Source organism: Muntiacus reevesi, chromosome 10 (genome assembly GCF_963930625.1).
Source record: "Muntiacus reevesi chromosome 10, mMunRee1.1, whole genome shotgun sequence".
Taxonomy (NCBI): Eukaryota; Metazoa; Chordata; class Mammalia; order Artiodactyla; family Cervidae; genus Muntiacus; species Muntiacus reevesi.
The window spans coordinates 76,748,168-76,768,473 of record NC_089258.1 but is presented as its reverse complement, the minus strand read 5'-3'; positions in this window follow the sequence as shown (position 1 = coordinate 76,768,473).

The following is a 20,306-nucleotide window of genomic DNA, read 5'->3' as shown; positions in this document are numbered from 1 at the left end:
ATTTGGGGGGCGTTTTGTGTCTCCCAGCCTGGGACCTCTCTCTTTGGAAGTGTGGTTTTCCTAAGACATTTCAGTTGTTCCAAGGTGTGAGGTGAGACTCCCACAAAAACCTGTCAAGAGCTGGCTTTGGGCTGGAATGCTCAAGGCTAACCTAGGGGGTGAACTAGAATTGTACGCCAGATTCCAAGTAATTATTCCTTGAGGATCTGCCAGTTCCCAACCCTTTAATGAAAAATGATAGGAAGAGTTATTGACCTCTGAGACATTCAGTTCCATCGGGCAGCTGAGCATTTGCGGTGGATCCAGCCAGGGAAGATTACGTCTGCCCCACCACGGAGACACTGCAACAGTTTATCTTCCAAATAAGCAAAGAAAACGTGTTTAATGAGTCCCCAAAGCATGGTGTGTGCAGATGGGGTTGAAAACCGCCTGTGGCCATTTTTCATTCTCGTTGTAGTGGGAATCCCTTGGAAACAAGTTAGTATGTAAATTTGACTTGTTCCATTTACAACATTCTTGGGAAGACAAGGCATAAGATGATGAATGAAGACGTTGCAAAGTTAATAATTTGAGAGAGAAACCCTTATTAAAATAAAACAAATGAGCTGCACATGCCATATTCATAGGAACTGTATGGTTTAATAGAACGAAATAAGCTTCCAATGTGTTCCATATGGCTCTTCGCTGAGTGGAAGACAAATGTGGGTATGATGTGGCTCGTATACCTTCCAGGAGCTTGGAGCAAGTTGGTTGTTCAGACAAGACTTAGAGAAGATGTATCACAGTGCCTGAACCTTAGCTGGAGAGAAATAAGCATCTGATTGTTACACTGGAAGAGGAGATGGAGCATGCATGGGGAGCAGAAACCAGGTTCCAGGATGTTTTGGCTGTTGTCAATTTCTCGCAGGAAGCTAATAGCTAAATCCCCAAACTTTGGGCCCCATCCCACCACTTCTCCACTTCCTCCCTTCTCAGACATAAGGACCGTACCGCGATTAGAGTCTATCCTTCCAAGCACATCTTTAGGACGCAAGTTGGAATGAAGAGCTGAAGCAAACATGGCAAAATGTGAACTTTTGATAAACCTGGAAAGTGAGTATTTGGTTCTATTCCATCATTTTCCCTGTACTTCACTGTTGCATTGAAGAGTTTCATAATCTAGAAGACTGTAAATTGATAGTATGTACAATATGTAACTAACAAATGGAGACCCAAGAAAGAAAAGGAAAGAAAAGAAGAAGGAAAGGGATAAGAAAGAAGGGGAGGAAGAAAGAGGAAAGGAACAAATTTAAAAAAAAGAAAGAGGAAGGCGAGAAGGAAGGAAATGGGAAAAAAGGAAGGAAGGACAGCAGGAAGAAGGAAAGAAACAAAGACAAAGAAACCAAGATTTATGAGACGCTGCGAGGTCACTTTGCATGGAGTCAGGAAAGAGAGTCAGAAAAGTGTCTTCTTGCCAAGAAGATGGAGTGCGATGGGGCAGCTGAAAAACTGGAGGATGCTCAAAGTGGGCGGAACCCTGCTAAAGAACAAGTCTTGTCTGTAAAATGAGGAGTGAGACTTCAGAAACTCGAACTTCTCGTTCAAATCTGGCTGCTGACACCATGGTCATTGATTTGATCCCCATAATTTGATCCACCGGCCATAACGCTAGACAGCGGGAGGGATTTCCTGGATGGGGCAAGGCAGGATGCCTGCCCTCCCCAAATCACCATTTTTCCCTTCATCATTCATCATCCTTGAACAGGAAGAAGCTATTGTAACTTTTCCCCTATTGATCTATCTGTCTGTATTAAGTATTGTCTATCTTATCTATCCTATTCAATTCTAAACTCCTTGAAGATGGAAATGGCTTCTCATCTTTCTCTGTATCCCCCAGAGTGTCAAGATAGGACTATAGAGATAAGTGGATATTCATTAAATACTCATCGAATGCTTAACTTATCCATTTAAATAGTCATCAAGAGGCTATTATGTCCTAAAGCACAAACGAGAATACTCTGGAGGTACAAAGTTAAAATAATCTCTACTTCTAAGAAGATTTCCGGCTTCCCTGGTGGCTCAGACAGGAAAGAATCTGCCTGCAATGCGGGAGACATGGATTTGATCCCTTGGTTGGGAAGATCCCCTGGAGGAGGGCATGGCAACCCACTCCAGTATTCTTGCCTGGAGAATCCCATGGATAGAGGAGCCTGGTGGGCAACAGTCCATGGGGTTGCAAAGAGTTGGACATGAATAAATCGACTAAGCACAGCAAGCAGTTTTCAGCCTGGTGAGGGAGATAAATTAGTAAACTCAATTTCTGCAAAGGAAGAAGCACTAAGAATCAAAAGAATCAAAGAAAGGCTTGTGGTGTTTTGTTGTTTAGTTGCTCAGTCCTGTCCGACTCTTCGCGACCCCATTGACTGTAGCCCATCAGGTTCCTCTGTCTATGGGATTCTCCGGGCAAGGATACCGGAGTGGGTTGCCATTTCCTTCTCCAGGGGATCTTCCCAACCCAGAGATCAAACCCAAGCCTCTTGCATTGGCAGGCAGATTCTTTACCACTGAGCCATCAGGAAACCCTGGAGAAAGGGTTGCATGGGCTAATTATTGCATCAGATGACACATACACATTCAATCTTCTGGTCTCTGTCAGAGTGTATTCAGTATTCCAATTTATATAACAGACATGTTACTTTGAGGGAAGGAAAGGCTAAAAACTGCCACTTCTTATTAAATGGTGACATCTTCCTCACTTCCTCCTTATTCTTGTGCTTCCTTCACATATTATTTGAACTTAGTTTTTAACCTCAGAAGAAGCAGAAATAAAAACAGACGTCACCAAGTTAATCTTTTTTTAGGTTACTCTTTGTTGTACATTTTTGGAAATTTAAGGTTAGACCAGAACTGATTTTCAAGTTCAACATGGTAGTGACTTACTCTTAACAACCCGAAGGCTGGATTCAGACTCAATACTCAGGCACTTAAGAATGTGTCTCCGACAGTGACAATGGAATTTTGCAAACTGAAGCCAAGTCTGCGGTAAGAGAAGTCTGGCCTGGACAGGCTCCCTTGGTTGGAGTGACAGGCAAAGTGATGCTGAGCTAGGCTCGAGTCCCACGACCTATCTATCATCGCAGGCTCTGGCTTTGGAGCCTTGCACCGGATGTCAGTGTAGATCAATGGGTGTCAGAACGATAATAGTGATAATAGCAGTAATAGCAACGTTAATTTGGAGAGATTATGTTATCCAAAGCAAGTTCATGTGTCCAACGCACAGTGAGGCCAAACTAACTGAAACGTTGGAGTATGGGGCAGAGAAAGGTGCGTTGCAGGGCCATGTAAGAAGAATAGGTGAACGGATGTCAGAAGAAAGAGCTTAGGTTTGGGAGTTCAAGCCTCACCCCCCTCCTTTCCCATGGCACTGTTAGGGGAAGCACGCTGATTGAAACCGCCCACCCCGGCCAGGCACCATAGTAACCATTCGCATGAGTTGTTTTAGGACAGGAGATCCTGGTAAGGAATACGGAACTAATAAGCCGCCTCCAACAGGAAGAGCTCGGGAAAGGTCACAAGGAGACACCACGTGTCCACTTCCCAGAATCCCTCTCGCTAGCATCCATCTTGACTGAGCGAAGGGCGCGCCACCAGGAAAGACTCTAAATTAGACTGATTGGCCAGGGACCACCCGGAAACTAATCCCATCACCATAAAACCCAGGACTGTGAGCCACGCGGGAGAGCAGTTCTCCTGGCTTCCCTTACCCTCCTGCTCTCCACCCGGGTGCCCTTTCCCAATAAAATCTCTTACTTTCTCAGCACACGTGTCTCCTCGGACAATTCATTTCCCAGTGTCAGACAAGAGCCCAGCTTCGGGCCCTGGAAGGGGTCCCCCTTCCTGCAACATGTTGCACCATGGCTGGGTTAACAGTTCTTAACCACCCCAGCCTCAGTTTCCGCACATATAAACAAGTAAAGATGCTCGCTGGGCTGGGGGATGTGAGGAGGAAACAGGCCCAGGCTTGTGCTGCACCATAGGGATTTAACTTCTGCCCGTTTCCTTTGTTTTCCCAAGCTACTCTGTCTGCAGTTCTAGCTTCTGGTGGTTTTTTATCTCCTTAAATTCCATTGCTCTACCTACACGTGAAGCCAAATCAAATAACGACCCTGTCTCTTGACGTCTCCATGATATCACTGAAGTTGCTTTCACCCGTTTCTGAAAACAGGAAATAGTGACTGTAAAGTCCCAATTATATTTGTAAGATAAATTTTCCCCCACCAGGAAACAGAATTGCCAGTCAACACTCCCTGTACTTCCTGAAATTGAAGCATATCGTTCTCACCCAATCGGGTTTTGTAAAACCTGCACAATGATTAAGCATATGTTAGTTTTCAGAGTCTTCTCTAAAAACTAGAATCAGCTCTAGAAACAGCTGAAGGACCTGGCGAAGTGGGGCTTCTGAGCCTCAGTTTCCTCATCTGTGAAATGGGGGAACTGTCTACCCTGCAAGGTTGTGGAGAGGACTTGTTGAGGTAGAGAGCTTGGCACAATGCTTGAAGCCATTATTATTCTATCTGGATTCTGTGCATGTGTGTGCATGCACACTCAACTGCTCAGTTGTGTCTCTTTGTGACCCCGTGGTCTGTAACCTGCCAGGTTCCTCTATTCATGAAATTTTCCAGGCAAGAATACTGGAGTGGGTTGCCATGCCCTCATCTAGGGGATCTTCCCGACCCAGGGATCGAACCTGCGTCTCCTGCATCTCTTGCTTTGGTAGGCAGGTTCTTTACCACTGCGCCACCTGGGAAGCCCATCTGAAGATTAGTGAACAGTGACAGTCTTCTGATTTTCTTCTATGATGCCATGTATTATCTTAGAAAATGTATGAGGAAGAAAAACTCACTGGACTGTGGTTTCACCAGAAAATTGGGCTGCCCCAAAATAATTCGATAGCAACTTGACCTAGGACCGGATCCTGCCCAGCCTCAGTTTCCCCAGATGGAATTTGGGTTCAGTATTCGTCCTGCTCACCTTGCAGTTTTATGACTCTTGGAGGAGGTAACTGATCTGAAAGCACATTGTAAATTGTCAACTACTGAACTCGATCTAGTGAAGAATCTTCTTCAGGTCTCTTTTCCATTCGAGGAAGGGCTTAGACTTTGGGACCAGGTGTTCTGCAGTCTGATACCAGTTTCTCCACCTGCTGGGCAAATTTCTGGACCTCTGCCTCAGTTTACTCATCTATAAAATGATGACAGTAGCAGCGATTCATGGGATTGTGGTATGGACACCTGAGTTAGTGCAGTAAAGCACTTAGAATACTGACTGATGTATTGACATGTAAGAGCTAAATAATGTTAGTTATTACATTCTCTGCTTAAAGATGGAGGAAATGGGCTACCTTATCTCCATCATGCCTCCTAGTTTAAGCAATCTTACTTTCTAGAACAAGAAGTATTTTGAATGTTCCAGCAGTTTTTGCAGTAATGGTCTTCTGATGGCATTCAAGTTCAGATGTAAAGATTTGGGGGAGATTCCCAATTATTTTGTGTTGGGACTTCATTTTATATATGAAGTCTCCAAATCCCCATCAGCTTCAGCTTAATATTTACCACCTACCTAACTTTTCAGAGGGCTTCCCTTGTGGCTCAGCTGGTAAAGAATCTGCCTGCAATGTGGGAGACCTGGGTTCGATCCCTGGGTTGGGAAGATCCCCTGGAGAAGGGTAAGGCTACCCATTCCAGCATTCTGGCCTGGAGAATTCCTTGGACTGTATAGTCCACGGGGTCACAAAGAGTTGGACTGAATGACTTTCAGTTTCACTTTTCAGAAGTCTATGGTTCTGTGATCCACACACTGAGTCCCAAGGCACTGGCAGCCACAGATTGGCACCTGCCATCTACCTCTGCAAGGCTTAAAGCATGTGCTGCTGCAGCAGTTAACTTGCGGCAAACCCCTGAAAAGAGCTCAAGGTGACAGAGGAATGAGGCTCTCTGTGCTCTGGGTAAACTGGCAGAACAGGTCTTCAGAGAGGTAATTTCAGGAGCTGATTTTAAGAGCCCTATTCTTGTATTTCCTCATATCTAGAAAAGCAATAAAATCCTTCATGGTGATGACTGTTCCTTGTGACTAACAAAAAGCAAAAAAAAAGATAGCGCTAAGTCGTGTCCAACTCTTGCGACCCCATGGACTGCAATCTGCCAGGCTCCTCTGTCTATAGGATTCTCCAGGCAAGAATACTGTAGGTGGGTTGCCATTTCCTTCTCCAGGGGATCTTTCCCAACCCAGGAATTGAACCCAGGTCTCCAGCATTGCAGGCAGATTCTTTACCAACTGAGCTACTAACAGAAATCTCCTGCAAAAAAAAAAAAAAAAGTGCTTGATGGCATTCACTTCCCCTTCACCAAGATCATGTGTATACTGACCTTCTCCCTATGTCTCTGGAGCAATTTCTCAGAGTTCTCTGAAATGCTGTCTCCTGGGCTATAGTCTTCATTTGGCCCCAAATAAAACTTAACTCACAACTCTGCCATTGGGTTTTGTTTTTTTTTAAGTCAACGGCACCCAGCAACGAATCCATAGGAGACTGAGGAATACTGTGAAATTTGGGGAAACTGACATCTGTCAGACACCTCACGATTTACTCGCCTTGTGAATCACTAGCTAGAAACAGTTCATGGTTTCAGTGTGATTACACTAATTCCTTTTGGTGATAACATATCTTTTTGAACCTTTTTCTTTCCTGAGGTTGCCACTAGATGGTAACAGAATGTGTTTCCCCAAAATATAACCATAGGAACTCAGGACATGTTACCCCAAAGTATACCACTTGTGGCATATTGGCTATTTAGCTGCAGGAACTTGAAAAACAGCAAATGCTGGGAGAATTCCCTCACCTGTCTACAGACAGAGCCTCCAAAAGGAGCTCAGTTGTCCTAAATTCCTCCTCCTGGGTGTTTTATCCACCTAGGGAAGAGGGACTCATCACAGGAGAAAAGACTAGCAAACAACACCATACCCAAACTTTGTTGCAAAGTCTAGTATCTCCTCTCTGTTTTTCCAAGGGCCTGTTCATCTTTCTAAACCGTCTCTTGTACTCCCCTAAGAGGTCTACATCCTGCCTTTTTCCCCCTATGGAGACAGTATTTCAGCCTGAATTTTAAACCATCTCAGAGTTTCTCATTTTCTCTGGGTATCTCCCATTATATGTGCTGGTGAATTTAAAGTTCTTGCCTCATCACATAGGAATTCAGGGACGAAGTGTTGGTTAGGAAGTGGATTTATTTAGAGAAACACACTCCCCAGGCAGAGTGTGGGCCATCTAACAAGGAGAGAAAGAGCCTCAAAATATGGCGTGGTTAGGTTTTACGGGCTGGGTAATCTCATGGGCTATTCAGTGGGAGGATTATGCCAATTATTTTGGGGGAAAGAGCAGGGGTTTCCATGCTCACTTTTTGACCTTTTATGGTTGGCCTCAGAACTGTCACAGCAAAATTAAAAAAAGGAACTGTCATAGTGCTGGTGGCTGTATCGTTTAGATGCTAATATATGACAATGTGTGTGTGTGCGCTAAGTCACTTCAGCCATGTCTGACTCTGCGACCCCATGGACTGCAGCCCACCAGGCTCCTCTGTGCATGGGATTCTCCAGGCAAGAATACTGGAGTGGGCTGCCATGCCCTTCTTCAGGGCATCTTCCCGACCCAGGGATCGAATCCGTGTCTCATATGTCTCCTGCATTGGCAGGCAAGTTCTTTACCACTAGCACCACCTGGGAAGCCCCATATATATGTATAATGTATAATAATATATGTATTCTTTTCCATTCTGGTTTATCATAGGTACTGAACTTAGTTCCCTATGCTATACAGTGGGACTTTGCTGCTTACCTCTTATATATCTGCTGGTCTGCATCTGCTAATCCAAGCTCCCAATCCTTGCCTCCCTCCCCCCAGCAACCATAAGTCTGCTCACTTTGTCTGTGAGCCTCTTTCTATTTCATAGATAGGGTCATTTGTGTCATATTTTAGATTCCACACATAAGTAACATCATACGGCATCTGTCTCGTTTTCTCACATAAGGAAGTGACATTTTTGACTTAAAAAATAACTTAGCTCTTTGAACGATAAGACAATTTGTTTCTCTTAAAAAATCAAGGACATGAGAACGATAACATGGAAAATTATTCTTATTAGTCACAGAATCTATTTCCTTGATAGACTACTTAAAAGGTAAATAATAACATCTTTGCGATCTTTTATGAAGAGCAGGCTAATGACCCAAGAAATTTAGTCATTTTAAGAGAGAGAAAACTAGTTTTACATCAGTATACTACTGATACTAAAGCTCATTTTAAAACCTCACAGATAAAATCAGGTGAACTGAGTCAGTTTGGCCACTTTCTTTTTTCCAGCAGACTTTTTACAACTTTCTATAAAAGCTCAAGTTTTTGTCCTATTCTTTTGTCCTTTTCATTCGGGAACAACTTTTAACAAATCTCTAAACAATTACTTTAGAATAAAATTACTTTCTTTTTGCCTTAACAAAAATGTATCTTAGGTTCTTGCACTCAAAATTGTTTCCCCTTCATTTCTTGCTTCTAGTAGTTTAATTTCCATATATTAATTATAATTATTAGTCATGAGTAACCTTTATTATACAGAGAAAACTAGGAAGTAGACCATCGTTAACTTGTCTGTCACATATCAGCATATGTGGTAATTAGCATATTTTATTGGCATATATATCTCTCTCTCATGATTTTTACAGTCATGCTTAATGTAGGGAAAGAACTTGCTTATTAACAGATCCAAATACCTCTAGCTTCTTTGCAAAAATAAGAAGCAAAAATATCTAAACTTATATTCATAATAAATGTTTAGCAATAGCAGATATGATAAAACATAATTATTTTTCAAGTTTGATGGAATAATGACTCTATTTGATTAAATTCAAATCTATAAATTTTATAATCTTAAACAACTAGCAGATATACTGTTAGCTTATTTGATTAATAAACACAGGTAGAATAAAAATGTATGCTTGGATTATATATAATGCTGGGAATTCTGAAGACATACCTGTTTTTTTATTGAGTCAGTGATTATCAGACTAGTCTTATTTATCCAAATCACATGAACTTAGAAAGCATTTGGACTAATTTCTATATTTCTGAAAATTTTAAAAATATTTTATTTACATAAGTGCTTATTTTTCTCTAAACCAATTAGAATACGGCTCCTTTAAAAGAGTCTATAATAATTTTGCATACCATCTGGAGGTAAGAAAATATCACATATACATAATTACCTAAACATACAAACAGATGCAAACAGAAGTCTTTGGCTTTCGTTCTAAAAGTTTACCATGAGTTGAGCATAAACACAGTAACATAAAATGCACTAGTGTATGTATGAGTTCATTCTCATCTTTGTTCCATTTTATATTTTTATTCAAATTGTGCTTCTGGCAGACGGAAGAAGTTATCTTCCATCTGCTCAATACAAGGGCTAAAGTTTTTTAACCAGTATCTGTAGAGGAGATTTTTAAGATTTTCATTTGCCCTGATAACGTAATCTTATGGAGGCTGTGGACTAAATTTGGGGCCAGAGACTGAGGAGGTGTCACACAGCTGTCGGAGCGTCTCCCAGGCTCATCTGAGTGGATGAAATATTCAGTCTATTTTTAATTAGCCTCTTTAGCTTGGGGTGGCTGATTTTGGGAGTCCCTGAGTCCCTTGGGGTCTCCCAGATAGCTCAGCTGGTAAAGAATCCACCAGCATTGCAGGAGACCCTGGTTGGAACTCTGCTTCTGGAAGATCCCCTGCAGGAGGGCATGGCAACCCACTCCAGTATTCTTGCCTGGAGAATCCCACGGACAGAGGAGCCTGGTGGGCTGCGGTCCATGGAGTCGCGAAGAGTCGGATACAACTGAGCAACTAGCCATGCAAGCACAGGTCCCCTGAGGGCTTTCGATGAAGCAGAGAGCCTCAAGCTCAAGTGACTACAGGGATTTTAAGGGCAGAATGGAAAGAAAAAGGGGTTAGGAGGATCCAGTTTGAGGGGTATTGAGTTTTTTTCAAAGAAGCCCTTGAAGTTCTAAATTATCCTCAATAAGTCAATAAGAAAGGAAACAGACAGCTGATGCTGGAGTGACTGAGCATATAGCTGGCAGTTCGAGAAGGAGGGAGGGTCGTAACCTGCACTTCCTCAGGGGAGACCCAGAGAAGATAGTTCTGGATGGTAGCAGACAGCATCTTGGTAGAGCCAGAGGCGTGCTGGTGCATGCCAAATTGCTTCAATCGTGTCCGACTCTGTGTGACCCCACGGACTGTAGCCTGCCAGGCTCCTCTGTCCATGGGATTCTTTGGGCAAGAAGACTGGAGTGGGTTGCCATGCCCTCCTCCAGGGGGTCTTCCCAACTCAGGGATCAAACCCGCGTCTCTTATGTCTCCTGCTTTGGCAGGCAGGTTCTTTAACACTAGTGCCACTGGGAAGCACAGGGGAAGAGGAAGGGATTGTAATTGCTAGATTCTTTTGAGCAGATGGTAGGGAAAGTTACCCCAGTATCAACTGAAAAAAATCTGGTTCCCTGATCCTCTGTATTAACTGTATTGGTAGGTTCTGTGGGTGTGACTTAGAACTGACTGACCCTGTCAATTGCTTTCAGTCATGGACCTACCGATCCATGATACCGAGTGGACTGCACGGGGTGGCAGTTCTCAGAACCACAAAGGCAATGTGATAGAAGAGAACTGGAATTCAGACAGTCACAGGGCATCTGGGAGAGTTAGTAAGAAAGCTCAGGTCCTCAAACGGGCAATGGGTTACCTCCAGACCTAGACTCCAACAATCAGTGCCTCTTGGCCAGGAAAAGTCAGAGAGAACATGCTGGCTTCCAAAGCCATGCTCAAGGGACACAAAATAAAACACTCTTAGGCGGAACAACACGAAGTGGTAACATACACGGCAGAGAGAATGACCTTTTATCAGAGGGACTGGTCCAAACTTAAGAATCAATGATCCAAAGGACTAGTTCTAATCAAACATGTATACCCATGGCTGATTCATGTCAACGTATGGCAGAAACCACTACACTATTGCAAAGTAACTAGTGTCCAATTAAAATAAATAAATTAATTAAGCAATAAAGTAAAATAAAATTCTGGAAAATCTTAAAAAAAATTTTATTCTGTAAATCTAAATTTAAGAAAATCTCCATTTAAAAATAGAGGTGAAAACAGTGACAGTCTGACAGCTGGGGGCAGCGTTTCCCTAGTGGTGGCAAGCAGGGGCGACTCTGGCTGGCATGAGCAGGCTTCTCGTGGTGTCGTCTCTTGCTGTGGATTACAGGCTCTAAGGAATGTGGACTTCCGTAGTTGTGTCTCCCGGGCTTACGGTGCAGGCTCAGTCGTTGTGATGCGTGGGATTTGCTGCCCTGTGGCAGGTGAGATCTTCCCCGATCAGGGACCAAATCCCTGTCTCCTGCTTGGCAGGTGGATTCTTTACCACTGAGCCCCCAGGAAGCCCCTCTGGGTAGAATGGTTTCAAGGTGCCTCTCTGTTTCCTGAGTTGTATCTGTTTCTTCAGGTTCTTCTTTTTCAGTTTTATTCAGAATGAAGACACCTGATTCTCTTCTTGAAGCTGGTGATCTCTAGTTTTTGGTTCATATTTGATATAAAAGGACTGTGTAGCTGGGGAGGCTTCCTCTGCTGCCGTGTAAGGAGCCTGGATTCAGGCGAGGACTCTACGTCCCAGAGGGATTCTCTCCAGGCCTGACACGTGGGGCAAAGCTGGGCTTGTGAACTGGCAGATGGTAGTCAGTTGAGTGAAAGGGGGCAGTTGGGGCCTCCTCCACCTCCATCCTGAAAAAGGACCTTATTCTGGGTCACCAATATTCCCCCCAAATTCTCTGATTTATTTAGAGAATATTTAGATAGTGTAGTATCGGAGATGAAGGTAGATTATCAATTCTTTTTTAAAGCCCAACATATACTAGACAAAAACCAAAACAAAACCAAAAAAGCCTCATAATAGTATAACATAAATCATTATACCTAAATGTGTTATAATTTAACACAGAAATATGAAAAACAGAAGCTTATTTGCAACTAGAGGTTATTCTGTAATATTTACTTTCTATTACCTACATGATGTTACTTAAACAAAATAACAATAGGACTAGTTAACAGTGGCAGTTAACAGTAGGTAACAGTAAAAGAATAAATAATAAATAACCAAAAGTGATAGTGATTAAATAAATACTGTGTGAAGAAATATAATTGTTTACATTTTTAAATTTTATTATTGGAGCATTATATAAAGAGCCTCTTGATGAAAGTGAAAGAGGAGAGTGAAAAAGCTGGCTTAAAACTTAACATTAAAAAAACAGAGATCATGGCATCCGGTCCCATCACTTCATGGCAAATAGATGGGGAAACAATGGAAACAGTGTGAGACTTCATTTTCTTGATCTTCAAAATCACTGCAGATGGTGACTGCAGCCATGAAATGAAAAGACACTTGCTCCTTGGAAGAAAAACTATGACAATAGGCAGCATATTAAAAAGCAGAGACATTGCTTTGCTGACAAAGGTCCATCTAGTCAAAGCTATGGTTTTTCCATGTGTGGATGTGAGAGTTGGACCATTAAGAAAGCTGATCATGGAAGAATTGATGCTTTAGAACCGTGGTGTTGGAGAAGACTCTTGAGAGTCCCTTGGACTGCAAGGAGATCCAACCAGTCCATCCTAAAGGAGATCAACCCTGAACATTCATGGGAAGGGCTGATGCTGAAGCTGAAGCTCCAATACTTTGGCCACCTGATGTGAAGAACTGATTTATTTGAAAAGACCTGATGCTGGGAAAGATTGAAGGAAGGAGGAGAAGGAGAGAATAGAGGATGAGATGGCTGGATGGCATCACCAACTTGGTGGACATGAGTCTGAGCAAGCTCCGGGAGTTGGTGATGGACAGGGAGGCCTGGCGTGCTGCGGTCCATGGGGTCGCAAAGAGTCAGACACGACTGAGTGTAATCACTTTACAGTATTGTGTTAGTTTCTACTGTACAGCAAAGTGATAGTGTTTTAATATTTTAATTATATTTTTATCTCCTTTGATACAATTTATCTTAATCCTTTTTGGAAACTATTTATTGTATATCTTCATTTTTTAGCTATATTGTATATTCCAAGGATGCATAAATGTGAAGATTTTTAAAAAAAAGAACACATGGAGAAGGAAATGCAACCCACTCCAGTAGTCTTGCCTGGGCAATCTCATGAACAGAGGAGCCTGCTGGTCTACAGTCCATGGGGTCACGAATGAGTCAGACACGACTTAGCAAGAAGCAGGGCATTTTTGAGGGGGACCAACAGCCTCAGGAAAGTTGAGGAGCTCGCCAAAGGCTCCAGAGCTTTTGACGGCAGATCCAGAACTGTGGCGGAGGACTCCCAACTCCCAGGCCTCTTGATCCTGGCCTCTCGCCCCAGAAACGCACGTGGAGAACTAGAACCTAAAATAGGCCTGAGGGCTTCCCCGGCGGCTCCGTGGTAAAGAGCCTGCCTGCCACTGCAGGAGATACAGGAGACTTGGGTTCGACCCCTGAGTTGGGAAGATCACACATACGCCAGGAGCAGCTGAGCCCATGTGTCACAGCTACTGAGCCTGCGCTCTGGAGCCCGCGAGCGGTGACTGCTGAGCCCACGCCTGCAACTCCCGAAGCTCGTGTGCTCTAGAGATAAAAGAAACCACCGCGATGAGAAGACCACGTACCACAACTGGAGAGTAGCCCCTGCTAGCTGCAACTAGAGTCACGTTCAAGCAGCCACAGAGACCCAGCGCAGCCCCAAATAAAAAAATAACATTACACTTTTAAAAAGGGAAATACAATAGGAATAATTAAGTGGTTATTACTATATTTAATAAAAAATGACAATGACGTATGTTTTATGTCCCTTGATACAGTTGGATATTTTTACTGTTTTCTTTTCCAGTAATACTTCTTTGAATTGCTTACAGCTTTAAAAAAAAAAAAAAGACTTTTTTCTTTTATGTAGCAGTAAAACTGAACACTGTCAAAATTCACTGCCTTGCAGGGCTCTTGTTAAGTCCATGTCCATGTTATACTGATTTGGGGGCCAATGTATTGGCCTCAAGCTAAACAACCCCTTAACAAAGGCATTTGACCATGAGATAGGTAGGATTTTTACTTACTAGCACTAGCAGGCTATAGACTTATAGGACTTGTTGACAGTTCTCCCAAAATGTTCATTCGCTTTGTACCTATGGGTTTTCCTGGCACATCACCTCTTTGCTAATCAGGTCCTCTGCATCTATAATTTCATCATCTAGGCTAGCCATCTGCAAAATGTCCAGCATTTTTAAACACTGCAAAGCATGTTGGATGCCATCATAAATTAAATCTCTCTTTGTGGGGGAAAAAGTTTCAAAAGCACAGAAAGAATTTGAATTTGTGAAATCAAAACTGGATTTCAAATGTTATGATTTACGTAAACAAACTGAGAAACTCCTTTTTAACTTGGCGGCTCATTTCGGGTAACCATTTTTTTGAGTTTTATTTCTTAAAAAAATGAGTCATTTCTTTTTGTTGTGTCTTTCATTGCAACCTACATTTCACATCAGACAACTCTAATGCAGTGAAGGCATCCTTTTCTAGGACACCTGGGGGCTCTTCACAGATCATCAAGCTGTTTGGTAGAAACAGCAAATAAATCTCTGGTAATCCTTTCCTCTACTCTCATCCCCAGTGTGTTTCCAGACATCCTTGTGTTTCTACATTCTTCTCCTCCCACATTTAGAAAACATGATTACATGGAAAGCCAAGCTTTTAACTTAATTTCAGTGACTAGTAACAAAAATAGCAGTCTTGTGGGCAAGAAGAGACCTCCTATTGCTACAAAATATCAAAAATCTAAGTCCTTTTGCATGTTTTGAAGAATGTGAAAAGTGATAAGAAAAAAAAAAAAAGCTTCTTAAAAGTCTCAGTATTGCATAAGTAAGAAAATCACATCTTAGAAAAAAACTCTCTTATTTATTTACTTGGCAGCTCTGGGTCTCAGCTGTGGCCCGCAAAATCTTTGCTGTGGCATGTGGGATCCAGTACCCTGACCAGAGATCCAACCCAAGTCACCTGCATTGGGAGTCTTAGCCTCTGAACCAAGAGGGAAGTCCCACACCTCTCTCTTTCTTTAAAGAAATATTCTGTACAAGGTGCAAAGGACACTTGAGATCTTTTATTTTCTTTGGTAAGAACTTAAGAACCTTACACACAGACCACCCGAAATGGGAAGGAAATTCAAACAAGAGAGGATACACGTGTACATGTAGCTGATTCGCTTTGCTCTGTGGTGGGAACTAACGCATGTTGTGAAGCAGCTATATGTTAAGTTAAATAATAAATAATGCTTTAAAAAAAGAACTTCACAGACAAAATGGAATTTGCCAGAATTTACATTTGTGTTGTCTGCCAAATACGAGACTAGAGGAGCAGTGTTTTATTTGGACAGGATTGCCGATTAAGATGATCTGAAGTTCCATTTTTGAAATCAAAGTGCCTGGGAGCTAGGAGGAGAATTTTTTAATTGCTGCAATTCGATACTTCATTTGATACACAATAGAGAGCCCTGGTAAGATCTTACAGAATGAGCGGGAGTACTGCAGTATTAGGGGCCAACACCGAATTGATCAAAATCTTCCCTTTTGTTGGCTCACAGGTCACTGCAGTTGCATCTTCTTGGTCAGCAAATGTAATTTTACTACTTTACTCAATTTCATAGAGTAGTCCAAAGAGAAATGCAATACTATGAGGAATTTTGCATGGTGCACTCAAGAGAAGTCAGCTATTTTTGACTGCACATTGGAGTCTTTGGGAAAACAAAAGGCTCTGGATGGATTTAGAATTACTTGCCTGTCTCATCACAGATATTTGAGGTCCTGGCCTCCTGCACTGGGAGCACAGAGCAGTCTCCAGGGGAACTTCCGCATCCTCTTCTCTGCCATGACCAAACTTTTTTTCGCATGTCCCGCAGTATGCTCTGTTTTGGTTACTTATTTCCCGATCCAGTTGTGTGCATCCTTCTGTCTGTCAGGAAAATAATCCGGCTGTTTAGTCTGGTTCAGTGATGTCTGGGTCACATGGGTGTGAGTCGTTCATTGTTCTCGTGTTGATGACATGAACTCTTAGGAAATATTCACAGTGTGAAAAGTTAAACAAATACGATCTCAATGCAAAGAAAAGACGTTCCTTCATGGCAAAGTTGAAGTTCCACTGCATTTGAATCGCACACTCAAATCACATGGCTTGGGGGGGGGGGCGGCGTAAAACTACGAGGGAACCACCAGTCGTGGTACCAACAGCAGTGGGCAGCAGAGTGAATGACTGATGATGACAGCCTCTATGAAGGCAAACGATCTCTGCCGTGTCCACTCGACATCGGAGACAGTGCTGCTTTTGGTCTCTGTTTTGGGGGGGCACTGCATGGGTTTTATACTTTCTCCCAAATTTCTTGCACTCACAATGGAAAACCAGGACTTTTCACATCCAGGAGGGACTTCCCAGGTGATGGGACTTTTAGTAAAAAGCCAGGACATCCTGGGAAAAGTGAAGCAGCGGTTACTCTAGAAAGGTCTGTCCGTGCTCCATGAGGAGGAGTAGGTAGGACAGAACTGTCCCCCATATAGAGCCGTCGTTAGTTCTCAGCTTTCAGCTTCATTTCTCAGTCTTAACCTTTGAGGTAACTCAGCCCTCAAGGTCTCCAGGTGGACTGATGAACAGACAGAAGGATGATCTAGGCTAGATATTCTCAAACATGTTGGTCCCTGGACTCTACATTCTCAAGCATTACTGAGGGTGCCAACGAGCTTTTACTTCTCTGGGTTGTATCTATCAGGGCTTACCGAATCAGAAATTAAAACTGAGACATTTTAAAAATAATTATTTATTCATTTATTTAAAAATACCAGTAACAAATTCATTGTATATTAATAGAAAAAAAAGCATTTTTTTCATGAACAATAGCTACATTTCCCAAATCAAAACAGTTTAGTGAGAACAGTGGTGTTGATTTATATTTCTGCAAATTTCTTTAGTATCTGGGTTAATAAAAGGCATCTGGGTTTTCATATCTACTTCTGCATTCAATCTTGAAGTATTAGAGAAAAGGACACTTTACACAGATGTGTAGCTGGAAAGGGGAGGGATATTTTAGTAGCCTTTCTAGATTATTCTGTATAGATATTCTATTATATTGTTGTTCAGTTGCTCAGTCACGTCTGACTCTTTGCCCAATCCATGGACTGCAGCATGCCAGGCTTCCCTAAACTTCACCATCTCCCAGAGCTTGCTCAAACTCATATCCATGGTGTTGGTGATGCCATCCAACCATCTCATCCTCTGTCACCCTCTTGTCCTCCTGCCCTCAATTTTTCCCAGCATCAGGGTCTTATCCAATGAGTCGACTCTTCACATCAGGTGGCCAAAGTATTGGAGTTTCAGCTTCAGCATCAGTCCTTGCAGTGAATATTCAGGACTGATTTCCTTTAGGATGGACTGGTTTGATCTTGCAGTCTAAGGGACTCTTCTATTATATGGCAAAACTTAAAGGTAATAATTAATATAATTATTAATTTTATTAGTAATTTCAACCTGTAACAATTGTAACATCTCAGGTGAAATTGGCTTTTTTCCTGTGAGTGTGTGAGAGGTTGGGGTGAAGAATACAATGACTGCTGGGGCAGTGTGGTTCCTCTGCCTAGATTCATATGAAGCCTCTGCAGTTTTAACCATCACTGCTTTTCGACCATCAGTGAAAATGTCAGCAAAGTGAAAAAGGCCAATAGGATTTTAGTATTATTGTGAAAATATAATATTGACATTGTAGACAGCCCTCACTTTGAGGACTTCCCATACAGGTTACCTCTTTCTTGGCTACCTTTATTCATCAGCTAACTCCCATCCACTTGCTTTCAAAGATATTTCGAATTCTTTTTTTGGTCTAGGTTATTCCATTTTATATTTTCAATCCTTATTATAGTGGCATCCTATTGCATTTTGAGAAAGCAAGTATGTTTGGTGTATCAAAACAGAAGCCCTCACATTGTTTTTTTAATGTTTACCCAAGAGTCATGAAATTCATAGGTAAAAACTTGAAGTTAAGTTTTAACTTAAAGACATTTTAAGTTTTAAGTTTCAACTTAAAGATGAGAGAGAAATTTTTTTTGTTGTTGCAAACATGCTCCTTTCTTAAATACATCTCTTAAAAAGTCCAGCATTAAGAAGCTATCTGTTCTTATTTAGGTAGGCTCCATCCTCAGGCAGAATTGGTTTTCATTTGTAAATCTAGGTGGACCTGCTTAGAAATCCCATGCAGCTGGTCAGAACGTGAACCTGTGGTGAAGAGTTTTATCTTCCTTTGATCCTGTACAACAAATTTGACTCAGCAGGTCCAGAGCGTCCAAACGTTACACATTATAGAGAAGTTTTGGCCCTTGATGACTGCTGGGAGATAAACTCTAAACCGTTGGAAAATCCTGATCTCAGATACCTGATCTGCGATATCTCTGTTTACCTGGGGCCCTGAGCCACGCTAGATACTTCATCCTAAAAATGTAATTTATGGTGGAGACCTGGGGCCACACCCTATCAGTCTGACCTCTGAAGTGGCTGGAGACTAAGGAGCCAAACTTGACTCTGTGGACACATATGCCTGCGTGACTGACCCCCGGCAAAAGTCCTGGACACTAAGACTCGGGTGAGCGTGCAGGTTGGCAAGGCCCTGGGGTGTTGGCTCGTGTTTGCCAGGAGAATTCTGTGTGTGACCCCACGGGGACAAGGTCAGTTACAAGGACAACTAAAGGTCACGTGCGGTCTCCCTTCTGGGCTCTGCCTTCTCTGCCTTTTACCTTCTGATTGCAACCTGTGCCCTTTTGCTATCACAAACTGAACTGTGAATGTAATCGATTTTCTGAGTTCTGTGAGTCCTTCTGGAGAATCACTGAACCTGAGGGTCATCTTGGTGTTCCCTGCGGACAGATCCCTCCTGCTCACCCTGCTGGGCCCTGAAAGATCTTAGAGAGAACTTAGGCACAGAGCATGCCTGCCTGCAAGGAGTTCGTGATTTACTGAGAGAAGAGGTTACTATGCCCAAAGAAAAGTGCAAGGTACACAGTGAGGAACACTGTCAGATAGATCCACAGGGTCATGTGGCTTAGAAGGCAGAGGGAATCCATCAAGCTGGGGTACTTTGACACAAAGAGGGAGAGGCTAGAAATATAGGAAAAGTCGAAGAACAAAAACATTCAAATTGCCTTTGGAAATGGAATCAATTGTCAGCCAAACGCTGAATCAGAAAATCCAGTGTCGGCAGCTCTTCCTCTCTGCCCTTTTCTCCTTCTTTGTTTTGTTCTTCTTGAATTCTTTGCCATCTGGCTGCCTCTGTCCAAACAGAAAGATATCACATCTTTTTCTACCCTTTGACAGAAACTCGTTCACACCAGGAAGTTGTGCCTCCCAGGTATTTGCTCTTCAGAGCCTTTATGGGTAACTGGGGTCTGGGACTGCTCTGTCTCTGGTTAGAGCAACATCTGGCAACAACAAGATAATATTTTTAGACAGGTGGAGAGATGTCTCCTGCCACTGAACTAGCTGTTGCCAAGGCTGCCTAGGAACATAAATCTGCTTTAGTTTTCTGGGGTCGGAAATGAGTTAGGAGGAACAGTAGAGTATCAAGACATCTCTTTTTTTTCTTCCTTTCCCCCACCCCCAGTTATAACCCATCTCATCTTATTTCTCCAATGCAGGACTACCACTTCACCTCCAAAGGACTGTCCTTGCACCATTTGCCTTCCCCATCATTTCCTCTTCCTGTTGGTGAGCATGACCTGGGGACCAGGTACCCATAGCCAGAGACCTGGAGTTTCTGACATCTAGGATTCTTACCACCTCACCTAGGGGACGTGAGCTGCAGGCAGCTGCTTGAGACAGTGTGTGTTGTGTGTGTGTGTGTGTGTGTGTGTGTGTGATGGGGGTTTAATTTTCTGTGCTAAGTATAGGCTCAAGTGGAACACCTCTACTTCTCCAGTCCCACTTCAAAACTCTTGCTGTGTTCTGTCACTCAGCTGTGTTTGACTCTTAGTCTCCTAGTCTCTTCTGAGACTTAGAGACTCTTAGCCTTTTCTGAGACTTCATGGACTGCGGCACACCAGGCTTCCCTGTCTCTCATTACCTCCTGGGGTTTGCTCAAATTCATGTTCATGTGTCGGTGATACTATCTAACCATCTCATCCTCTGCTTCCCCCTTCTCCTTTTGA